Genomic DNA, 25,527 nt, shown 5'->3' with positions numbered 1-25,527 from the left:
ACTTATTTAAGGAGTGAGCCCCAAACTAAAGTTAGGAATTGATGCTTTAGTCATAGCATAACAGATGAACCAATCAAGGAAAAATTGGGTATCCACATTCTGTAATATTCTTTGAGGCCTAAGAAACTTCTTAGCTGTTGTTTTGTTTCTGGAAGATGAAAGTGTCTAAGGGTGGCAGTTCCAGGTGGGGAGATAATCTCCCTTTCACCTGAAATATCATGGTCTAAAAAGTAGATATGCAGAGAGTTGTGTTGAATTCGGTTCTTAGCTACCTTATGACCCTCTGAAGCTAGTACCTTGAGGAGATACTGTGTTTCTGGAAGAGACGATCTAGAAAGGGGCATGAATCAGTCTCTTTCTACTTTAAGGGTCTCTGCTGTCCATATACATCTAATAGCAGTAACATTTTGTCCACAAGAAAGGGGGAATCCTGTTTAATAGGCTGTTTAGTTCCTTTGTTAGGTGAATGCTAGGTTGGTAAGTACCAACAGAGGATAGAGGAAGTCTAGAAAATCAGAACTGTTAAAGAGTATATAATGTGATGGAGAGGAGTCAAGAACTTGTAAAATGAGTCCTTTAGGACTCTTTGATCTTGATAGCACAATTCATGAGAAGGTTCCCCCTTCTAAATTAACAGGGAAGTAGGACTGAGAAGTGGCCTTGATAGGAACATGGAAATATCAAGTAGCTTAGACAGTAACTGATGGGGTAAGTTATCAAAGCCTATCAAAGGGTGAAGAGAGGTTTGATGACTCCAGGAAGGTGGTCAGGGAATGGATAGGTATTCACAGTGGAAGAGTTTCCCTGTGTCCGTGGGAAATGTGGACACTGTTCGGCTTATAAAGTAATTTCTCCCTAGGAATTTAGAAGCAACTGAGGGCACTGGATAATTACTTCCTTTCTTTTCCCTTAATGGCTGTTCAGTCTTGGGCCTAGTGGCTTTTTCTTTGCAATAGTGACATGTGTCCTGAACAGTGGGACCCAGCTTATTAGGGGCTTGACCAACTTTAATTTTTCAGACTTTTATAACTGTTTATTTGTAAGGCTATGAGTTTGTGTTGTGTATTTTCTATTTTCTTGGAGATTCTCCCTCAATAATGTTTGCCTTGAGCTGAAATTCACTTAAGAACATGTTACCTTTGAATAGAGATAGTTTTACATTTTGCTTTCCAATGTGGATGCCCTTTATTTCTTTTCCTTGCCTGGTGGCTCTGGCTAGAACTTTGGTACAATGTTGAAGAGGAGTGGTGAATGCAGGCATTCTTGTTTTGTTCCTGACCTTGCTGGGAAATCTTTATTCTTTCACGATTGAGTCCAATTTTAGCTATTGGTTTTTCATAAATGCCCTTTTTTGTTTGAGGAAATTCCTTTTTATACCTAATGTTGTGAACATTTTTATCATTAAAGAGTGTTGGAATTTTTCAGATGCTGCTTCTGCATCAGTTGCGATTATCACATCGTATTTTCACTTCATCATATTAATGTGGTTATTGTGTTGATTGATTTTTGTAATCCTTTTGTACTCTTTTCAAGAGTATCATATTCAGCTGAGTAGTTTTTCAGACTGTTTCCATCACATAAAAATTTAATAGAGAGTTTTCATGTCGTCCCTTCTCTATTTGAGGCCAAGCAGGGCTGTTTTTGCTTTGACACAGCCTCAAGACCCTAGTGATATGACCTACCACGTATGTTAAGGGGACTCACTGCATAAGGCAAGAGACTCGTCCAAGGATATTTCAAGGATGATAATGTCTCTACTAATGTGAGAGTTCCATTTTAGGTTTGGATTTTGGTTTGAGTTAGAGGTTAGGGATAAGGTTTGACATTATTTTTAGAAGTTGGGGTTAGGTTTAGGGATCGGGCTAGAGTTTGTGTTCACATTCAAGGATTGGAGTTTGGGTTTCTGGTTCAGGTTTGCATTTAAATATTAGGTGGTAGAACCTGGGTTTGGGCTTAAGGTTCAGGTGAGTGTAAGGCTGTTAGGGAATTGTGGATCCTGCCCGATTCCTGCCAGTTGCCCCATGGTTGTATGAAATCTCAAAAATTTTGCAAGTGTCCCCAGGTGGCCAGTAATGAAGCCTGTCAAGGCAGGAGCCCAAGGATGGCAGGCCATACCTCTTGAGGGAACTCATGGACATGGCTTGGCAAATGCACCTCCAGGATAATTGTCAAGGACCACATTCAGTCAGCAGGAAAGGCCCAGCTTTCCGGCTCACCTAGCTTAAAGTGCTTAAGTCCCCTCTGTAGACCGGCTCTGGCCAGTGCCAGACATGGGGAGGGGCCTGTGCTAGGTGTATCCCGATGGGGGAGTTATCCCCGGCTGGGGTCCCGCGGTCTGAGAGCCCACCTGGAAATATTTGAAAAGGTCCCCTTCTTCCCCCAGGGGCTAATGAACTTGCCTGTGAGGGTGAAGGGTGTAGTGGACCAGAAACTGAGAGGGTAGCTGGGCTGTGAGGGCAGAGATGGTGCTGGGGGCTTCTCGTTGTGCGTAGGCTTCAGATTGTTGGAGGTCGAGGTTTGCATCCCTCAGGTGAAAGGGGCTCCCAGGTAGGGTCTTTTCATCAGATAACTTTTCCTGGCCTGCCAACCTCGGGCCATTCTCATGGAAACCTGTGGGGGTCCGGTGGAGGGCAGGCCCTAGCCTGGGTTCTTCTGCCTCAGCCCAGGATGTCTGTGGCATTCACTACCCAAGAACTCCGTGTTTCCTCATGCCTTCCTTCCCTCCACTAGGGTTTTCTCTTTTTTCTCACTCATCCTTCCTCACCTTATAATTCATATCACTGGGAAACAGTTTGCCTCTAACCCCAAAACATGCTCTCACACTGATTTCTGTAAATGCTCATTTATTCCAGTGGTGATGACCGTTCTCCCATCCCCATAAGAAAGCTTATTAAGATTGCCATCATTGGGAAGCAGACTTGGCCCAGTGGTTAGGGTGTCCATCCACCACACGGGAGGTCCGTGGTTCAAACCCCGGGCCTCCTTGACCCGTGTGGAGCTGGCCCATGCGCAGTGCTGATGTGCGCAAGGAGTGCCATGCCATGCAGGGGTGTCCCGCACGTAGGGGAGCCCCACGTGCAAAGAGTGCGCCTCTTAGGGAGAGCCGCCCAGAGCAAAAGGAAGTGCAGCCTGTCCAGGAATGGCACCACACACACAGAGAGCTGGCGCTACAAGATGATGCAACAAAAAGAAAAAGAAACACAGATTCCCAAGATGCTGACCAACAACAGAAGCGGACAAAGACAACACAGCAAATAGACACAGAGAACAGACGAGGTGGGGGGGGGAGGGGAGAGAAGTAAATAAATAAATCTTAAAAAAAAAAAATTGTCATCATCATGGTTATTATGCACTATTATTATTGTTCTCCATAGCGTTGTCACTATTGTTAAAACACTGTAGAGGGTTTCTGTATTCACATCATGTGTACTATTTATTGAAGATGATGTCAGAGATTTCCCCCACATGTACACCCTGTGCCCGGCCTGCCAAAGTCATGCTCAATGTCCTTTCATATATGGAGGCTCCAGAAAATTTCCAAGTCTTACCCAGGGCAGTCCCAGGTGGGTCTCTGCCCCCACAAGCAGCTGTCGTTGGCAGGACTGTTGTTCACAAGGCCAACTGAGAAATTTCTTCCAGGCCCTCTACAGTGGCTGGAATGTGGCCCTGCTGAACCCTTCATGCCAGGGCAGCCTGGGAGGATGTCCTTGGGTAAAAACAACTGTCTTTCCTCCTCTCCTGGCCAAGAAAAGCGATCTCATATTTCAGGTCCCCTTCCTGCAGCTTGTGCCTGTTTTCAGCCGCCACCTGGTGGACACGTTGTATATTGTCTTGGAAGTCGACAGGATGTTTAAATGATTTCTTGTAATAGATGTCTGGACTGCAGCAGTTGACACTTACTAAACAGATTCTAGTGCACACCTGTCGAGTTAGGATGAGGATTAAGATTAGAGAGAGACTGAGGTTTAAGTTTATAATTAGAGAGATTAAGTACAGGGCTATGGTTAGGGTGATGGTTAGGAAGATTTTCCACAAATTTTCTAAGATCCCCTCTGGAGGGACCCAGTCACATATAATCCCGTCTCTTGAAATTGTTCCTGTGACATCAGACACAGGTCCGTGGGCATCGGGGAAAGGATCCCATATACAACTTAAATCACTCCACCTGGCAATCGACAGATGAGCCTCTAGAAACTTTCATTCATACTTCTAATACCTTTACCTGCCAGGCTGGTGGAATTTCCGGGGGGTGGGGGTTATCCCTTTTCAGGACCTTCGGGTCCTGGAGGCATGTGATGCCTCATAAAATTTTCCAGTGTTCGTGTTGGCTGATGGAAACCACTGGAGTCCGACTTGGAGGCCTTGCTTGTGTACTGGTGGTTGCTCCTCGGTTGCAGGAACATTCTGAAAAATTGTCAAGAACCCTGAGGGTGTCAGGCACCTGACAGCACACCTGGGAGGCCTGGGGAAGTCGTCCAGTGTTGTCGCTGGAGGGGAATCCTGGCGATCACTAGGTGGATGACCCTCTGGAAACATTTTCAAGTCCCACTCCAGGGACCTAGAAATGACACAGCTAACGGGAGAGGCCGTAGAGGCCTTTCCTGACACCGGTCAAAGTCCTCTTAGGGAACTGGCACTGGCCCTTACTGGGTGTGTCTCGTGACTGGTAGCTGTTCCTGGCAGAATCTGATGGTCTTGGTGTCCTTCTGAAAAAATGTGTAAAGTCTCCTTTCAGCTCCAGGGGTCCTGGATGAACCTGCTGTGAATGGGGAAGAGCAAGGGTTGTTAGGGCAGAGAGTGCTGGGAGGCACCGTCCTTAGGCCCCTGGGCTGCAAAGCCCCATGAGCAGCTGGAGGGGGAGGTCTATGCCCCCACAGCTGTCCACGCGGGGTACAATCCCACTACACCTGTGCACCTGGAGGAGTGCGGCAGTGGCTCCTCTTCGTCCTCTTCTCAGGACTGCGCCTCAGACCGCCCAGGCCTCCCTTCCCGCAGGGCTGAGCACCTGGAGGCTTGTAGAGCAAGGCCTTTCTGCCCAAGGGAGGCGGAGTTCTTACTGGCCAGCACCTCACCCTGCAGGTGGAGGCAGCCCATTGGAGGTTCTGCGTGCGCGGCAGCGCCGACCTGTGAGAAACACCGGACTTCCTGCTGCGGGGCCTGCTGGGAGCGCGGGTGGGTGGGCTGAGGGGCGGGCTGGCTGCCAGAGCCAAAGTGAACTCAAGGCGTGGCGGGCTTTAGCCCATAGCCTCAGGAGCTGCCAGGAAGCTGGGGCGCGTGGGCAGTGATGGGAGCCGCCATGCCGCCCTTCTGCCTGACGGTGGGAGTGGGACGTGGGAGTAGAGGGGAAACAGCCCCAAAGGGCCCAACGGCATCAGCCACAGCGTGAGTCCCCACGCCTCCCGCTTCACAGAGGGACTAAGTCCAGCCTCCCCCTAGATGTGCTCATGGCACCAATTCCCAGCGGCAGCAGTTGCTAGGAACAAAGGGACTTCCTTCCAGGCTGGGCGAGGAACCGCACACCGCGGCCGCAGGGGGTGCCGGGAAGGTGGTGTCGCAGTGCCTGTCGGGAAGCCGCTGCGTGCTGCTCTTCCGTCCTGGCTGAGGGAATGGGCTAAGAGGGAGGGAGCTGTCACTGCTTCACCTGCAGTTCCTTCTTGGATGTGCACAACAGCAGCCCCAGGTGAATCCCGCGGTCCTCCCGGCTTCACTAACCGCAGCTCCATTCGCAACACCCCGGAGTCAGCCCCTCCCTGCTCTTTCTGACACCCACTTCCCTACCTTTGATTACACCCAGAATCCAGGTGCATCTCACCCCATCACCAGTGCCAAGCCTCAGCTGTGGCAGTGACCGCCCGACCAGGCTTCTGCCTTTATCCCTCACCCCCCTTTCATGGCCAGAGTCATCCTTTTCAACCTCAGTGAGATCTCATCAGCTTCGTGCTCAGAAACCTTCAGCGGTTCCCCAGCTGATTCAGAGTGAAAGCTAAATCCTCACAGGACCTGCCAGGTCGACACTGACCCTGCTCCTCACCTTGTTTCACAGGTTTCACTCCCCGTAGTCTCTGCCCTGCTGGTTCTTCCCCAGCAATGCTAGCTTCCTGGATGATCTCCCACCACACATGGCTACTACTACATCCTATTTTGCACGAGTTTGTCTGACTCACTCTTGCTCTGGATAGCTATGTGGCCCATTGGTTCTGTCTTTATTTAAATGTTACAAATTCAGCCCCTCCCCCTTTATCCTGCTTTCCTGTTAATATTTTTCCATAGGACTCATTACCTCCTAATATATTGTTTACTTATGTGATTTATTTACTAGGACATAAGCTTCAGGAGGTCAGGGATTTTTCTTCATTTTGTGCCCTCTGTTGTCTAAACACCTAGAATAGAACCTAGCATAAAGTGGGCATTCAGTAAGTGGTGCAGACTGCATTTTAACTAGGAATTTCCCCTTGGTGATATATCTCAAATTAAATATCCTCAATTTTTAAATTTTCTATTTTATTGTGTTAACATATGTACTACATAAAATTAAAACTAAAAAACACAAGTTTTATTGACAAAACCCAAACTGTAATAAAAATGAGTACAGGGGCGGCAGACTTGGCCCAGTGGTTAGGGCGTCCGTCTACCACATGGGAGGTCCGCGGTTCAAACCCCGGGCCTCCTTGACCCGTGTGCAGCTGGCCCATGCGCAGTGCTGATGCGCGCAAGGAGTGCCGTGCTGCACAGGGGTGTCCCCCGCGTAGGGGAGCCCTACGCGCAAGGAGTGCGCCCCATAAGGAGAGCTGCCCAGCGCGAAAGAAAGTGCAGCCTGCCCAGGAATGGTGCGACACACACAGAGAACTGACACACAAGATGACGCAACAAAAAGAAACAGATTCCCGTGCCGCTGACAACAACAGAAGTGGACAAAGAAGACGCAGCAAAACAGACACAGAAAACAGACAACCGGGGTGGGGGAGGGGGCAGGGGAGAGAAATAAATAAATAAATCTTTAAAAAAAAATGAGTACAATGTTTTATAATACAGGTCATATAATGAGAAGAATGGATACCACCATTTCACTTAATTGCGCTCCTAAGTAAGTATTCCCCATCTTCAAAACTGACTGCAAATGTGCATCTCTTAATGCTGGTTGTGTGCACCAGAGCAAATGAAAATACACGTTGACCCTATCAGTTCTTTAACACGAGAGATTCCAATATTTCCCATAAGTACCTACTGAAGAATAACACAGTAAAAAAGCCATGAGCTTTAAATGTCATTACATTTTCACCAGCTGCGTGAGTTTATCTAAATAAGCATTTTCCTGCCTCACACATATTTTTATCTCTATCAGTTGTAACACATGTTAAGCAGAATCCACTTGTTATATTCAGTGTTTTATTCCTATGTCTTTGAAAATATTCTCACTATATTTAATTCCATGTAAACTATGCATAAAGGACAATTTTTCAGTTTCTTCCAACGGGGCACTGAGGCACTCACTCTGAATAAATAATCTCAACTAAGCAGTTGCATTAGCACCTGTTAAGAGCCAAGGAAAACCACTTCTAATTATTTGCCTTGTCTTCTTTTTTCCCCCATTTTAACCCTTTTAAAGTGTACAAATCCATGCTATTGTCTACATTCACAGCGTTGTGCTATTATCACTTCCCTCCATAACCAAAACTTTTCATCACACAAAACAGAAACTCTTTACACAATTAATAATGACTCCCCATCAGTCCTCAAGCCCCTGGTAACCTATAATCTACTTTCTGTCTTTGTGTGTTCCTTATTGTACCTATTTCATATAAGGGGCAATTATGTAATATTTTTGTATCTTATTTCATTTAGGGGAATATTTTTAAAGATCCCCATATTGCAGATTGTATCAGAAATCCATTCCTTTTTACAGCTGAATAATTATTCCATTGTATATGTATATTTATTTGTTCCTCAGTTGATGGACATTTGAATTGCTTCCACCTTTGGCTGTTGTAAATAATGGTGCTAAGAACATTCATGGACAAGTTTGAATACCTATTTTCAGTTCTTTTCAGTATATAAGTAGCAATGGAATTGGTAAATCAATGTTTAACTAATTGAAGTATTACCTGACTGGATTCCACAGTGATTTTGCCATTTTATAAGCCCACCAGGAATGTATGAGCGTTTCTATTACTCTACAGCCTCTCCAACACTTACATTTAATTTGTTGAAGCATGGTTGCTTTTCCTTTTGATTTGCATTTCTCTAATAGCTCATCATGTTTTAGCAACTTTTCATGTGCTTGTCGTTGACATAGCTTATTTGGAGAAATATCTATTAAATCCTGAGCCCATTTTTTAATTGGTTTATTTGTCTTTGTTACTTTTTTTAAAGACTTATTTATTTCTCCCTCACCCCCATTGTTTGTGCTCGCTGTCGGCTCTCTGTGTCCATTTGTTGTGCACCTTCTGTGCCTGCTCATCTTCTCTTTAGGGGGTACCAGGAACCGAACCCGGGACTTCCCATGTGGGAGAGAGGTGCTCAATTGCTTGAGCCACTTCCATTCCCTGCTTTGTTGTGTCTCTTATTATGTTTTTTGTGGTGCCTGCCTGTTGCGCCAGCTTGCTGTCTTCTTTAGGAGGCACCGGGAATCAAACCATGGACCTCCCATGTGGTAAGCAGGAGCTCAATTGCTTGAGTCACATCTGCTTCCCTCTGAATGCTTTTTATCACAAACGGGTATTGGAATTTTTCAAAAGCTTTGAAAAATTTACACCAAGTGCACAAGCAACAAAAGAAAAAAAAAGTTACCCATATGCAAAGAATGAAGTAAATGTATATATAAAGAATATATATATAAAGAATGTGTAAATATATATATAACATACAAATCATTATAACCATTTTAAGTCACAATACTGTGGCATTAAGTACAATGACAATATTGTGTAACTTTGACCACTGTCTATTTCCAGACTATTTTCATCATCCCAAACCAGAACTCATGCCCATTTAGCAATAACTCCTTATTCCCTCCCCACCCCCACCCCGGTAAGCATTATTCTGCTTCTTGTCTCTATGGATTTATTTATTCTATGTATTTCATATAATAGCAGTCATACAATATTTGTCCTTTTGTGTCTGGTTTATTTCACTCAATGTCTTCAAGGCTCATCCATGTTCTATCACATATCAACACTTCATTCCCTTTTATTGCTGAATAATATTTGTCTTAGTTTGCCACAGGGCTGCTAATGCAAAGTACCAGAAATGGGTTGACTTTTATAATGGAAATTTTATTTAGAGTAAAATCTTACAGTTCACAGGCCATGAAATGCCCAAATCAAAGCATCATCGGAGATGCTTTCTCACCAAAGTCAGCTACTGGATCCTGGGGTCCTGACACATGGTGAAGCAAGATGGCTGCCAATCTCTGCCAAGGTCCCTGCATTCCCCTCCAGAATCTACCATCTCCCAGAGCTCAGCTGTTGGCAACCAGGCATAGGGCTTGACCCTTTCCGAGTCTCCTCTCTCAGTCTTGGTTGCTCCACTTTTTTCACAAGTTCAGCCATGGGCTCTCAGGCATATGACTCATCTCTTCAGCCTTGAGCCGCTCCATGGGCCCAGCCTCTTGGGGTCTTCATGCTTAAGCTTAAGCTAGTGATCCTCGAGTCTTCTCTCAAATGCCAGCATTAAAAAAAAGGAGAGGCCCCTTCTCCTGTGTCTCTCTCTGTGTGGCTCCATTTATATAAGGCCCAGGAAGAGGATGGAGACTCAGCCTGACTCACTGACATAGTCCAATCAAAAGCAATCTAATCAAGTGATCTAAAGTGAATCTAGGGAAGCGGACTTGGCGCAGTGGTTAGGGCCTCTGTCTACCCCATGCGAGGTCCGCAGTTCAAACCCCGGGCCTCCTTGACCCCTGTGGAGCTGGCCCACATGCAGTGCTGATGCACACAAGGAGTGCCCTGCCACGCAGGGGTGTCCCCGCATAGGGGAGCCCCATGTGCAAGGAGTGTGCCCTGTAAGGAGAGCCGCCCAGCGTGAAAGAAAGTTCAGCCTGCCCAAGAATGGCGCCACACACATGGAGAGCTGACACACAAGATGATGCAACAAAAAGAAACACAGATTCCTGTGCCGCTGACAACAATAGAAGCGGACAAAGAAGAACACACACGCAGCAAATGGACACAGAGAGCAGACAACGGGGAGGGGGGGGATAGAGGGGGAAGGGAGAGAAATAAAAATAAATAAAGAGAATCTAATACCATAAGACATACCACACCCATAGGAATATATTAGTTTAAGAAAACAATCTTTTTCTTTTTGGGATTCATAAAATAACTTCAAACTGTCATAATATTCCATTGTATAGATATACCATATTTTGTTTTAACCTTTCATATGTTGATGAACTATTGGGTTATTACTTCCATGCTTTGGCTATGCTAAATAATGCTGTCAAGAATATTGGTGTACAAATATCTATTTCAGGCCCTGCTTTCAATTCTTTGGAGTATATACCTAAGAGTGGAATTGCCAGTTCATTTCATTCCCACCAACAATGTAGGAGGGTTCCTATTTCTCCACATCCTTGTCATCACTTGTATTTTTTAATAAGAGCCATCAAGATAGTGAGTGTGAAGTGGTATTTCATGGTAGTTTTGATTTCCATTTCTCTAATGGCTAACAATGTTGAGCATTTTAAACATGCTTATTGGCCATTTGCATATCTCATTTGGAGAAACATCATTTCAAGCCTTTGCCCATTTTTTAACTGTGATGTTTGTCTTTTTGTTGTTGCGTTTTAGTAGTTCTTTATGTATCCTGTGTATATTATACTATTATCAGAGATATGGTTTCCAATGTTTTCTTCCACTTGATAGGTTTCTTCACTTTATTGATAATGTCCTTCGACTCTCACAAGTTTTAAAATTGATGAAGTCCATTTTAAACTTTTTTTTTCTTTTGTTGCTTGTGCACTTGGTGTAAAATATAAAAATGATTGCTTACTTCAAGGTCCTGAAGCTAGTTACCTATATTTTCTTTTAGGAGTTTTATGATATTAGTTCTTAGAATATACTTAGGTCTTTGATCTATTTGGAATTAATTTTTGTATGTGATAAGAAGTACAGGTCTACATTCATTCTTTGCATATGGATTTCCTATTGTCCCAGTACTGTATTCTGAAGAGATTATTGTTTCCTCATTGAATGGACTTGAACATTTGTCAAAAAGCAGCTGTCCATAGATGGGTGTATTTTTGTCTGGACTCTAAACTCTATTCCATTGGTATATATGTCTATTCATATGCCAGTACCACACAGTTTTCATTACTGTAGCTTCATACTAACATTTGAAATCAGGAAGAGAGAGTCCTCTTTGTTCTTAAAAATTATTTCACTTTCAGTGCCATATGAACTTGAGGATCACCTTAACCGTTTTTGCAAAAGAAGCTGCTGGAATTTTAATAGGGATTGCATTGAATTTGTAGATCAGTTTAGGCAGTATTTGTATCTTATCAATGTTAAGTCTTCCAATTCATGAACACTGGATGTACTTCCATTTGTTTAGGTCTTCTTTCATTTCTTTCAGCAATGTTTTGCCTTTTTTTTAGTGTGAAAGTCTTTCACAGTGGGTTTAATTTGGTCTTATTCTTCTTACTTTAGGTGTGAAGTTAGGTTATTGATTTGTGATATTTCTTTTTTTTTAATGTATACATTTAGAGCTTTAAATTTGCCTCTGAAAACTGCCTTCCTTACATCTCATACAATATGAAATAGTTTATCTTCATTTTCTTTCATCTCAAGTTCTTTCCCTGTCCCTTGAGATTTCTTCGTCAACCCATGGGTTGTTTAATAATGTGTTGTTTGATTTCCACATAGTTGTAGATTTTCGAGCTTCTGCTTATGATTTCTAGGTTTATTCCATTGTGGTTTGAGAAGATACTTTGATTTCAATATTTTCACATTTATTTTTACTTTATTTGTGACCTAACATACGGTGTATCCTGGAAAATGTTCCATGTGCATTTGAGAAGAAAGTATTCTGCTTTTGTTTGTTGCATATAATGTTGTAAGAGTTATATGCTTGAAAGGTATATATTTTTTATTTGAAGTCTATATTTTTTTTCTGACAATAATATAGTCACTCTGGCTCTTTTTTTTTTTTCCTTTGGTACCACTTCGTCACTTATACATTTATCCACATCACCACCACACAGCAACCATCCCCCAAACTGGACTGTTTGGAAGTAAATTCTAGACACCAGAGATAAATATTTCCAAATGAATCTTCTCTACCAGGAACTCCTGTTTCAAACATACCACAATATCACTATTATACTTATAAAAAGTAACAACAATTCCTCAATGCGATATCGTCACACATCTAGTCATGTTCTCATCACCTAGATTTTCTCCGATTTTCTTTATAGTTTGTTGGGGTCAGGATTTAATCAAGGTCCAGTTTGTTTCTCTTTAGAAATGTCTTGGTTACTTTTGGCTCTTTGGATTTTCATACCCATTTTAGAATCAGCTTGAAAAGATCCCTCTCCAAATCCACAGAAAACAAAAACCATCTGAGGATTCAGTGGGGATTGCATTGACTTTCTAGATCGATTTGCTAAGAAGCAACTTTTTATAACATTAGGGCGCCCAAACCCTTCATTCAGCCCACTGCCCTACTGCTTGAGGTCTTATTTCCTGGCTCACTATAATGTCTTCATTATTTTCTGCACAGAGGTCTTACACCTCTGTTAAATTTATTCTTGATAAATACTTTTTGATGCTTTTTAAAATGGTGTCTTAATTTTCTTTCATTTGTTCCATCTATAAAAGTTAATTGTATGCCTATATAATTATTTGTTATCCAGTAAACTATTTCTAATAGATTCAGCTATAGATTCTTTTGGATGCATACTTCTATAACCATATCCTCTCTTAATTATGAGTTTCTTTTCCTTTACAATCCTTATACCTTTTTCTTTTTCTTGACTTCTGCACTAAGAGCCTCTGATAGAATACTGGATAAATATTCGGGTAACAGGCCTGTCACAAAGGAAAGGCTTTCGACTTTTCTCCTTAAATAGGATGCTAAAGGATGTTTATGTGGGATGCAGAATTGTTAACCTTTAACAGATGAAAAGAATACCTTCAATCCTTATTTTTTTCTCATTAAACTTAATCAAATGTGTTTTCCTCATTTGTGAGAACTGCAACTTTCCCTCCTCACTGTTACCGTGGAAGATGGCATGACTCCATCTTCGAAAGTTGAGCCAGCTGTGCTTGTGAGAGTGTATCCTGTGCGTGAGGAATCCCGTCCACTGACCCTTCTGTGGGGATACAAGGTTATCCAGGAATATTTTGCAAAAGAGGATGTGACTTTTAGGTAGTTGGCAAGTTAGGGGTACATGCATTTTCCCAGTAGGCCTCACCCTGAGAGGGGAATCCACTGCAACTTCTCTACTGACCCAGAGAAGTGGCTTTAGGGCAAGAGCAAGGCCTGACAGTGCCCAGCAGGGGCTAACTGCCAGAATACCAATGGCTCACATATCCATTCCAGTGACTTAAATCTGCCTTCAACTGTTCATTCTTAAAAAGGAGCCCCCGACTCTGCCTGAGGAATGAAGGAGGGGTTAGAGAAAGGGACGTTCCATGTGCAAATCCATTTACGTTTTGATCCGCCACCACCCCTTTCCTGCATCACTTCTTGCCCCCACCCTTCTGATGACTGATTCTGGAAACTCTCTGGGATTCAGCCAGGTGCAGCCACCCCATGCTGCCAGTTCCTGGACAGGGCCCAGTCTATGGTTTCCTCTTGTGCATCCACCATCATTCTAACAGCCACTTTCTGCTTCCAGAAGCCTCACTTCCTTTGACAGAGAGCCAGGGGAAATTTAGACCACCTCGTGGCTGTTTTTGCTATGACCAGTGCCGTTCCGCCTACAGCCCGGATCCTAACGAGTCTGTGAAACAGCACTATGAACTCACAGTATAAAAGAACTTCGAGTGTTTTCCTAAAGGCCTCTTGGGTAGCGCCTCATCAGTGGAATGTGCTGATGTAAGGTAGTGCGTCTTCCCAACTGCTGACCCTGTTGCTAGGGCTCTCAGTTCTTGGAGTGAACAGGTGGCAAGCAGGGCAGGTGGGCAGGCCCTGTCCATGCCCTCTTGCCTCCAGGACCCTGTGGCGCCGAGGCTTCTCTGAATTTGCGTGAGCTCCTGGCGCAGCACCTGTTCCTTGTGGAAGGTGAAGGGAGGGTGGTTGGAGAGCACCATGAAGAGCAACAGGCCCTCATCCGTCACCCACGTGGCCCTCGTTGAGCTGCGGCGCGGAGGGGTCCATGCAGTCGATCTGCGTGAGCTTGCGGGAGCGCAGGCCCTCGCCCTCCCGCTGCCCCAGCCCAGCAGCCCCAGCGACCGGAGCAGCTTGCCGCGCACCACCTCGTCCATCAGGTTGGTGACGCTGCCCAGGTCCGCCGGGCTGTTGGCATTGACCTTGCGAGTAGCGGCGCGCGCGGGGCAGTCCTCGTGCGCGAGAAAGCGCCGCTCGAGCGGGTTGCTCGACGTGCTGCGCCGACGGCAGCTCCGAGGACCGGCGGTACCGCCGTCCCGCTCCAGCGCGCCGCGCGCCTCCACGGTGCTGCCGCCAGGGGCGGGCGGGCCGGGCGCGCAGTGCCACGCGGAGCCGCGGGCGGGCGGCGGCTGCCCTCCGCGTGGCGGCCCCGGGGGCGGCCTCGTCCCTCCCTCCCCGCGCCGCAGGGTCTGTCGCTGCGGGCCGCTCCCGACTGAGGAACCGTCGTTTTGTATTGGTACCTAATCTGAGTCTTTTGTAGGTAGCATTTTGCTGGGTCAGGATTTTGCTTCATTTTAATAGGGGTGTTTTAATTCTTTGCCAGTTAAGGTAGTAACAGAAGGAAAGATGAACGTCTGCAATTTAGCTATTTGATTTCTGTATGTCTTGTAGGTTTTTGTTCCTCAGTGACTCCAATACTGCCTTTTCTTGCTTCCCGTTTTGTGTGTGTGTGTGTACCATTTTTATTCCTTTTCCTTTGCTCTATATTTTCAAATTATGTCAGTAGTGGTTTCCTTTATAATTAACAATAACATCTTAAACTAATAACCTAGTTCTACTGGTACCAACCTCATTTCAGTAGTATGAACTATTCTTACATATCTCTAATCCCTTTGTAGTCTTATTGTCTCAGATTATATATTTATATACGACAAACCATTAACAGAATCTAAATAATTTTTACAAATCTAAGTTATGTCTTTCAAGGCACTGTTAAGTGCATTAATGTTTGTTTTTTTAATCTTTTATAGTAATTATACATATGTATTATATAGCATCCTTGTCTCATAACTGTTTTTATACTTTTATTTTTCTTTATTAGAGAAGTGGGTTTACAGGACAAGCATGTAAAACAGAAGATTCCCATATAACACCCTATTATTATCATCTTGCATTGCTATTAAACATTTGTTACAATTGGTGATAGCACATATTAATAATCGCTCTTAATTATAGTTTATGGTTTATCACTACTTGTGTGCTATAGTTTCATAGATTTTTTAAAATCAAATTTATTGAAATGTACTTAAACCATACAATTCGTCTAAATTGTATACTCAATGGCTTTTGGTATAATTACAGAGTTGAACATTTATTATTGAATTAATATTAGAGCATTTTCAATACTGCAAAAAGAAAACCTGCTACCCCTTAGTGGTCACCTCCAAGCCCTCTATCCTATCTCTGTCATACTTAACCACTAACCTATTTTCATTTCTATCAATTTATTTGTATTTACATTTTCTATAGATGGAGTCAAATAATATGTCAGATCTTGTCTGTTTTCTTAGCATACTTCTTTATTTTATTTTTTACCACTGATGAAATAATTGCTGTTCCTTACAGTATATAGTCTGCTTTAGTTATATTTTTGCCCAAAAATCGCCCTATCATTAATCTCTTGTGATATTAGCATACGTTTGTTCTCTTTCAGAGAAAAACATTCTTATATATGCACTATTAACCATACTCATTGTCCACAAAAGGGCTCGCTACTCCGTACAGTTCCATGTTTCCTCTTATACCTTTCTTTCTGGTGATATATTCGACCTTAAATGTTCTCTTCTAAGCACTATCATTCCATATGTTAACACTGTTATATGCAAACATAATGTGCTTTCATCATTTCTGTCCATTTCCAAATATTTACAATTTCCAAATTGTGTACAAATTAAGCCTCAGATTTCCATTCTCTATCTTCATTCTATCTTCTGGTGACCTGTATTCTAGCTATTAACTCCATGACTTTGCTCATTATATTTGGTCCATATTAGTAAAATCATATAATATTTGTTCTTTTGTATCTGGCTTCACTCAACATAACATCCTCAAGGTTCATCCATGTTATTATATGCTTCACAACTTCATTTCTTCTCACAGCTGAATAATAGTGCATCATGTATATAGGCCACATTGTGTTTACCCACTCATCAGTTGATGGAAACTTGGGTTGTTGCCACCTTTTGACAATTGTGAATACAGCTGTGACAGATGTCTGCTTGTGTCCCTGCTCTCTGCTTTTCTGGGTATATACCTAGTAGTGGTACTGCTGGATCACCTGGCAGCTCTATATGTAACTTCCTTAGGTATCACTAGTCTTCCTCAGCGGCTGCAACATTCTGTGTTCCCACCAAAGTGAATAAGTGTTCTCATTTCTCCATATCTTCTCCAGCACTCATAGTTTTCTGGTTTTTAAAAATATGTAGTTGTGAAATGATATCTCATTGTAGTTTAGATTTGCGTTTCCTTAATAGCTAGTGATGTTGAACATCTTTTCATCTTTTCTTCGCCATTTGTATTTCCTCTTCGGAAAAATATTCAAATCCTTTGCCCATTTAAAAAAAAAGAACTCTTATTGAAGTATATCATTCATACATGAACATAAATAAACAATAGGTTATAGCAAAAGTTGCAAACTTAGAAAGCAAACATGCATAACATCATACAGGAGTCCTATACATCAAACCACCACCAACACCTTGCATTGTTTTGAGACATTAGTTACAAATTATGAAAGAATATCATCAAAATTTTACGCCTAACTCTAGCCTGTATCTTACATTTGATGTATTTTCCTCCCAACCCACCCTATTATTAGTTTTATTTCTTTTTTATTTTTTTTAAAGATTTATTTATTTATTTATTTCTCTCTCCTTCCCCCGTCCCCCACCCCAGTTGTCTGTTCTCTGTGTCTATTTGCTGCGTCGTCTTTGTCTGCTTCTGTTGTTGTCAGCGGCATGGGAATCTGTGTTTCTTTTTGTTGCGTCATCTTGCTGTGTCAGCTCTCCGTGTGTGCGGCGCCATTCCTGGGCAGGCTGCACTTTCTTTCGCGCTGGGCGGCTCTCCTTATAGGGCGCACTCCTTGCACGTAGGGCTCCCCTACGTGGGGGACACCCCTGTGTGGCACGGCACTCCTTGCACGCATCAGCACTGCGCATGGGCCAGCTGCACATGATTAGTTTTAAATATATTTTTGTTACTTGTCAGCTTACAAAACAATTATGCACATATACAGAACTCCCATACAACACCCCTTCATCAATATACCATGCCATGGCAGAACATTTGTCACAGATTATGAGATAATATCATCAGACTGTTACCGCCAGCCATGGTCCATAGCATACCCTTGGCCCACTTTTTCCATACTCCCCCATTATCAACACAGTACATCTTTGGCATAGATGCATGAATATTACAGTATTGCTATTAACCACTGTCCATGGGTCACACCGATTGCATTTTTCCATGCTTCTGCACATCCCTACCACCCTACAATAGTGACATACATCTGCTCTAGCTTACAGAAGACAATCTTGCATCTGTATTGTCAACTACAATTCTCCACCTCTGGGTTCACTGTCTTATTCAGTCCCTAGATTATTCTCTAGCTTTCTTTCAATTGACATTTATATTCCTAGATTGCCCTTTGCAGCCACATTACACCATTTTAAAGACCCACCAACAGTGAAGAAATGTTCCTATTTCTCCACATCCTCTCCTGCACTTATTGTTTTCTGTGTGTGTGTGTGTGTGTTTTAATAATGGCCATACTATGTAGTGTGAGATGATATCTCATTGTCATTTTGATTTGTATTTCCCTACCGATATGGAACATTTTCAGGTGCTTTTTGGCCATTTGTATTTCCTTTTTGGAGAAATGTCTATTTAAATATTTTGCCCATTTTTTAATTGAATTGCTTGCTCTTTTATTGTTGAGTTATATGATCTCTTTATATAGAATGGAAACCAAACTCTTATCAAATACGTGCTTTCCAAATTTTTTCTCCCATTGAGTGGGCTGCCTTTTCACCTCCTTGACAAAGTCCTTTGAATTACAAAAATGGTTAAGTTTTAGGTTCCATTTATCCATGTTTTCTTTTTGTGTAAGGTTTAAGAATCCACCATGTACCACCACATCTTGAAGATGTTTTCTTATTTTTTTCTTGTAGGAGCTTTATGCTTTTTGCTTTTATATTTAGGTCTTTGAATCATTTTGAGTTAATTTTTGTATAAGGTGTGAGATAGGGGTCCTTTTTCATTCTTTTGGCTATAGATATCTAGTTCTCTCAGCACTATTTGTTGAATAGACTTTTCTGCCTGAGCTGGGTGAGTTTGAAAATCACTTGACTATAAATATGTCTACTTCTGAACCATCAATTCAGTTCCATTGGTCTTTATGCCAATACCATGCTGTTTTTACCCCTGTAGCTAGGTAACATGCTTTGTCAGTCTAGCTAAGGATTTGTTGATTTTGCTAATCTTGAAGATATCCTGCTGTTTTGGGGTACAGTGTTCTGTATATGCCTATTAGGGTTAGTCCATTTATCATATTACTCAAACTTTGTTTCTTTATTGATCCTCTGCCTAGATGTTCTATCCAGTGTTGAGAGTGGTGTATTGAAGTCTCCAATTATTCGTGTAGAGACATTTATTTCTCCCTTCAATTTTGCCAGTGTTTCCCTCATGTATCTTGGTGCATCCTGGTTAGGTACATAAACATTTATGGTTGTTATTTCTTCCTGATGAATTGCCTCTTTAATTAATATATAATGTCTTTCCTTGTCTCTAATAACAGTTTTGCTTTTAAAGTTTATTTCATCTGATACAAGTGTAGCTACTTTGGCACTTTTTTTTTTTTTTGGTTACTGTATGCATGGAATATCTTTTTCCAGTTTTTCAATTTCAGTCTGTTTGTATCTTTGGTTCTAAGGTGAGTCTATTGTAGTCAGCATATAGATGGCTCATATTTTCTTATCCACTCTACCAGTCTGTGTCTTTTGATTGGAGAGTTTAATTCATTAACATTCAGTGTTATTACTGTAAAGGCAGTTCTTATTTCACCCATTTGAGCTTTGGGTTTTATCTGTCATATTTTATTTTCACCACTCTTTTGACAGCTTTAGTTACTTTTACTGATATAATCTTCATTTCTAGACTCTCTTCTAAGCCTCTCTCTTGTCTTTTCTTTACAGGCAGTAGCACAGCCTTTAGTATTTCCTGCAATACCAGTCTCTTTGTTATAAATGCTCAGCTTCTGTTTATCTGTAAATATTCTAAACTTGGCCTCATTTTTGAAAGACAGTCTTGCCAAATACAAGATTCCTGGCGGGCAGTTTTTCTCTTGCAGTATCTTAAATATATCATACCATTACCTTCTTGCCTCCGTGGTTTCCGATGGGAAATCAGGACTAATCTCACTGGGTATTCATTCTTCATCTCTTCTTTTGTATCTTTGCTTTCAGTGGACATGTCTTCAAGCTCACCAATCCTTACTTCTGCCTCCTTAAATCTGCTGTTATATGACTCACCTATTTTTAATTTCCTTTATTCCGCCTTTCATTCCCATTAGATCTGCTATTTTTCTATGTATGCTTTCAAATTCTTCTTTGTGCTCACCCAGTGTCATCATAATATCCTTAATCTCTTTAGTCATATCATTGATTTTATTGAGATTTGTTTGAACATCTATAATTAGTTGTCTCAACTCCATATGTCATCTGGAGGCTTGTGCCTTTACCTGGGCCATATCTTCCTGTTTCTTGGTATAGGTTATCATTTTTTGTTGATGTCTTGGCATCTGGCTTACTAGATATATTTATTCCGGGTGCAGTTTCTCTCTTTAATTTAGGGCTTTCTTGCCCTTTCTCCCTTGCTGGTTTTGTAGTAGGAGCTGAGGATGTAGTTGGTGCTATAAAATGCAGAGGCTGAAGCTACCTGTGTTACCCCCAGAGACTGATGAAGCTTCTCCCACCTTTCTCCTTAGCCAGGGGCAGGGACAGAGCCACAGCCCTGTGTAATAATTCAAGTCATACAGGCCAAGACTGTCTATTGTTGTCTAGAGAAACTGATGAAGCTTCATGCCCCTACGCCCCTTCCTCCCCTATGTGGGGTGGGGATGGAGCTGCAGGTGTGCGCAGCAACCTATGCCATGTGGGTCCAGGATGACCACAGTCGCCCAGGTAGACTTACATAACACCAGCCCCCTCCCTGCCTGGTGTGGGGATGGACCCTCTGGACTACCCAACAGTCTAATTTGTATGAGCCAAATGTATCAGCAATTGCTGAGAGCCTGAGGGAGTACTGTTCCTTCTGCCCTTTAGGGGGTGGGAACAGAACCACTGACATGCAACAGTTCAGTCTGTGTAGGCCAAAAGTGCCTGCTGTTGCCCAGAGAGTCTGAGGAAACACCAGCCATCTCCTATCCTATTGGATGGTGGGGATGGCTCCACAGGTACCCACCAGTCCAGGTTGTACAGGCCAAAAGTGCTTGCCATTACCCAGAAAGGCTGAAGAAACACAGCTCCCCTGCTACCTTACTTGGGGGCAGGGATGGAATTATAGGTGTCTGACTATTCAGTCTGTGTGGACTGAAAGCATCTGCAATTACCCAGAGAGGCCGAGGAAACACAGCTCCTCTCTTATCTTATTAGACAGTGGGGATGGAGCTACAGGTGTCTGAGTATCCAGTCAGTGTGGTCTTTTGCCCATTTTTCAGTTGGGTCATTTATCTTTTTATCATTGAGTTGTAGGATCTGTTTACATATCATGGATATTAAACCCTTATTGGATATGTGATTTCCAAATATCTTCTCCCATTGAGTAGGCTGCCTTTCACCCCTTTGACAAAGTTCTGTCAAATGCAGAAGTGTTTAAGTTTGAAAAGGGTGCCATTTAACTGTTTTTTCTTTCATTATTTATGGTTTGAGTGTGAGGTGTAAGAACCCATCTAATACCACCAAATGTTGAAAATGCTTTCCTACATTATCTTCTAGGAGTTTTATGGTCCTGACTTTCATCTTTAGGTCTTTCATCCATTTTGAGTTTGTTTTGTACAAGGAGTGAGATAAGGGTCTTCTTTCATTCTTTTGGTTGTGGATATCTAGTTCTCCCACGACTATTTATTGAAGAGACTGTTATCTCTTCAATACTGGGATACCCAGTAGAGTAGACTTTGTAGCCTTGTCAAAAATCAGTTGACCATAGAGGTGAGGGTCTGGTTCTGAATTGTCATTTGATTCCATTGATCAGTGTGTCTGTCTTTATGCCAATACCATGTTGTTTTGACCACTGTAGCTTTGTAGTATGCTTCAAGGTCAGGAAGTGTGAATCCTCTGAGTTTACTCTCTTTTTACAGGATTTTTTTTACTACTCAAGGCCCTTTCTTTTTCAAATACACTTGATAATTGACTTTTCTATTTCTGTAAAGTAAGCTGTTGAAATCTTGGTTGAGATTGTATTTAATCTGTGTATTAGTCAGCCAAAAAAGGGTGCTGTTGCAAAATACCAGAAATCTCTTGGCTTTTACAAAGGGTATTTATTTGGGGTGGAAGCTTACAGTTACCAGACCATAAAGCATAGATTACTTCTCTCACCAAAGTCTTTTGCCACATGTTGGGGCAAGATGGTTGCTGATGTTTGCCCAGAGTTCAGGCCTCCTGGATTCCTTTCTTCCTGGAGCTCTGTTTCTCTTTCTGGGCTTGACTACTGGGCTTTCTCCACAAGGCCAGCTGTAGAGTATCAGGTCAATGACTCTGTCTCTCTCCCTGGGGCTTCTGCCATATCTAAGAAGCTGTCTTCGTTCCTCTGTGTTCTTCTGCATGTTCACTTCCCAGGCTCCAGCTCAAAAACTCCAAACTCTGTTCTCTGCCATGTCTTTTCTCTGTGAGTCCCCACCCACCAAGGGGCAGGGACTAAACATCCTAGTGATGTGGCCCTGTCAAAGTCCTAATCATAATTTAATCAATTAAAAGTGATACCTCTGGGAAGCGGCTGTGACTCAATCGGTTAGGCTCCCATCAACCATATGGGAGGCCTTGGGTTCACGTCCCATCCTGGGGCCTCCTTGTGAGGGCAGACTCACCCACACGCTGCAAAGAGCCACCCGGCCCGCAAGTCCTGTGGAGTGCTGCCTGCCCCACAAGCGCCACAGAGAGCTGACTCAGCAAGGTAACTCAACAACAAAAAAGGGAGACAAGCAAAAAACACAGAAGAGCGCAGCGACAGACACAGAGAGCAGACAGCAAGCCAGCCACAAAGGGGAGAGGGGAAATAAAGAAAATAAATACATTATTCTGTGACAGAAGAATGCACAGCGAATGGACACAGAGGGCAGACAGCATGCAAAAAAGCCACAAGGGGAGGATTAAAAAAAAAAAGTGATACCTCTGACAGACCAGATTACAAACTTAATCCAATAACTGTTTTTGGAATTCATAAACAATGCCAAATTGCTACAATCTGTAAATCACTTTGGGTAGAATTGACATCGTAATCATATTTAGTGTTCCGATCCATGAACACAGAATGTCCTTCCATTTATTTAGGTCTTCTTTGATTTCTTATAGCAATATTTTCTAGTTTTCTGAGTACAGGTCTTTCAGAAGCCAAGTTAAATTAATTCCTAGATATTAGATTCATTTTGTTGCTAATATAATGGAATTTATTTATTGATTTGTATTTAATATTGCCCCCTTTTGGTCAAGGTCCTTTTCCAAATGGTTTGCTAGCTAGCACTTGGTAATAATCCCTCAGTGCCAGGGAGGCTCATCCCCAGGAATCATGTCCATGCTGGGGGGAAGGTAGTGCATATATATGCTGAGTTTGACTTAGAGGTCACATTTGAGCAACAAGGAGGCTTTCAGGAGGCAACTCTTAGGCAGTATATGATACTAGGCTAAGGTTCAATTTCACAAGAAAAGATTCAGGAGTACAACTGTCAATATCAAGGGCCTGGTGTGATGGCCTCTCCTCCTTCGCTAGGCAGTGCCTATGTACTTGGGGGAGGGGGTTGCTGCTCTATTAGAGAATGTAGCAGGACTTTCTAGGATGGGAATCCAATATTCTTGTGTTTATTGTGTGGGTTTCCATCCACTGAGACAATGCCCCATGACCACTTAAACATATTCATATGCCATGGAGTCATGCCCCAGGTGGACTCCTCCCCACACATCCCCCCATCACTGACACCCCACATCAGTGATCCTCCCCTCCCACAGTTGTGATCCATAACCGCCCCAAAAACAAAGGCAAAAAATAAAATAATAACAAATAAAATATAAAACTAAAAAAATTAAAATTAAAGAAAAAATAAAATTATTTTAAACGTGTCCTTCATCACCATAAGATCTGTTATCTTTTATTTACAGTGACAATTTCTTCTATATGTTCCCCTAGGATCTTATGGTTTTTGGCTTTATCTTGAAAGAAGCTTTAGGTTACGGAAAAGTCAAGTAGAAAATATAGGGAATTCCCATATACCCAATCCCCTCCCCCACTCCCATTCTCCCCTATTAATAACGTTTTACATGTGTATGATACATTTGTAAGAATTGATGTACAAATATTGAAGCATTGCTACTAAACATGGTCAGTGGTTTACATTATGGTTTACATTTTGCACCACACACTTTTATAGGTTTTGACAAAATTTAAAATGGTCTGTATCCATCATTGCAAGATTATGCAAAACAATCCCAATGCCCTAAAAATGTCCTATGTTCCATCTATTCTGTTCTTCCCTCTCCTTGGACTATATGGTAGCCACTAAGTTTCAATTTTTGAACAACAAGGCTCATAGTTAAATGCAATAATATTGAGAGCTTGACATATTTTTCCCCCTCTCCTTCCCCCCGCCCTGCTGTTTTTTGTCTTCTCTTCTTGTTTTTTTTCCTCTAAGAGTCACTGGGATTTGATCCTGGATACCTCTGATGTGGAGAGAGGCTCCCTGTCACCTGTACCAGCTCAGTTCCTGGTTTCTGCTGTGCTTCACCTTGACTCTCCCTTGTCTCTCTTTTGATGTGTCATCATCTTGCTGTGTGATTCACTTGTGCAGGCACTCTGCTTGCCATGCGGACACTCACATGGGCACTCTGCTCCCTGCGCAGGCACTCAGCTTGCTGTGCGGGCACTGGCTCACCGCACAGGCACGCTTTCTCTTTCTCTCTTTTTTTTTTAACCAGGAGGCCCCAGGGATCAAACCTGGTCCTCCCATGCGGTAGGCGGAGACCTTATCACTTGATCCACATCCGCTTCCCAAGCTTGACATATTAGTCTGTTGTTGTTTTTTTCAATTAGGCACCTCCTATGTTCTCAAGATATCTTGCCCCTCTAATTGAGAACATAGCAGTATTCCCCAGGATGGCAGTGTAATATTTTCTTGTTATTGTGTGGGTCTCTGCCCATTGATATAACACACTATGACAAGATGAACACTTTCATACTCCATAGAATAGAAGCATGCCTCAGGTGTGCTCTATCCTGCACATCCCTCCACCCCTGACACCCTGTGCCAGTAACCCTCCTCTGCCAGAAGAACATTCCTACCATTGTAGTTTTAACCACAGACCTACAAATCCCCAGCATTTACCTGCTGCTTCTTCCAGCCTTCTCCCCAGTTCCATGGATAGTCCAACCCAACCCCCCCCCCTTTATTCCCCCTCACATTCCAGCATCATTGAACCCAATCACATCACTGCAACACTGTCACCCCCATCTACTGCCAAACCACCCCCTTCCTCCTTATCATAGATTTTGCCCATATTGAGTATTGGCTCGCTACCCTCTACTCCCTTTCTATCTCCTTATAACCTGTCTTCCAGATTCTAGCTCCATGGGTCTGCTCAATTTGCTTAAGTCATATCAGTAAAGCCATATAACATTTTTCCTTCAGTGACTGGCTTACTTCACTCAATATAAAGTCTTCAAGATTCCTCCATGTTGTTTCATGTATTAATACTGCCTTTCTTCTTATAACTGAGTAATATTCCATTGTATGTATGTACCACAATTTGCTTATCCATTCATCTGTTCATGGACTCTTGCGTTGCTTCCAATTTTTTGTACTAGTGAATAATGCTGCTGTGAACGTTGGTGTGCATGTATCTGTTCATGCCCCTGCTTTCAATTCTCCTGGGTATATACCCAGAAGTGGGATTGCTGCATCCCATGGGAGTTCTCTAGCTTCCTGAGGAACCACCA

At 42.7% G+C, this 25,527-nt stretch overlaps 1 long non-coding RNA gene across 1 annotated transcript; it reads right to left on the bottom strand.

Moving 5' to 3' along the window:
* Positions 1–3,406: 3,406 nt before the first annotated feature.
* LOC111764954 (uncharacterized) lies at positions 3,407–5,524 on the bottom strand. The gene is made up of 4 exons (XR_009181738.1): positions 4,916–5,524; positions 4,648–4,759; positions 4,223–4,404; positions 3,407–3,921 (listed from the first exon to the last, which is right to left on the bottom strand). It is a non-coding gene; the product is annotated as an uncharacterized lncRNA (long non-coding RNA).
* Between the last annotated feature and the right edge of the window lie 20,003 nt (positions 5,525–25,527).

Source organism: Dasypus novemcinctus, chromosome 19, assembly GCF_030445035.2.
Source record: "Dasypus novemcinctus isolate mDasNov1 chromosome 19, mDasNov1.1.hap2, whole genome shotgun sequence".
NCBI lineage: Eukaryota > Metazoa > Chordata > Mammalia > Cingulata > Dasypodidae > Dasypus > Dasypus novemcinctus.
Note: the sequence above shows the minus strand (reverse complement) of the source record. Positions and strands in the feature narration are given on the sequence as shown.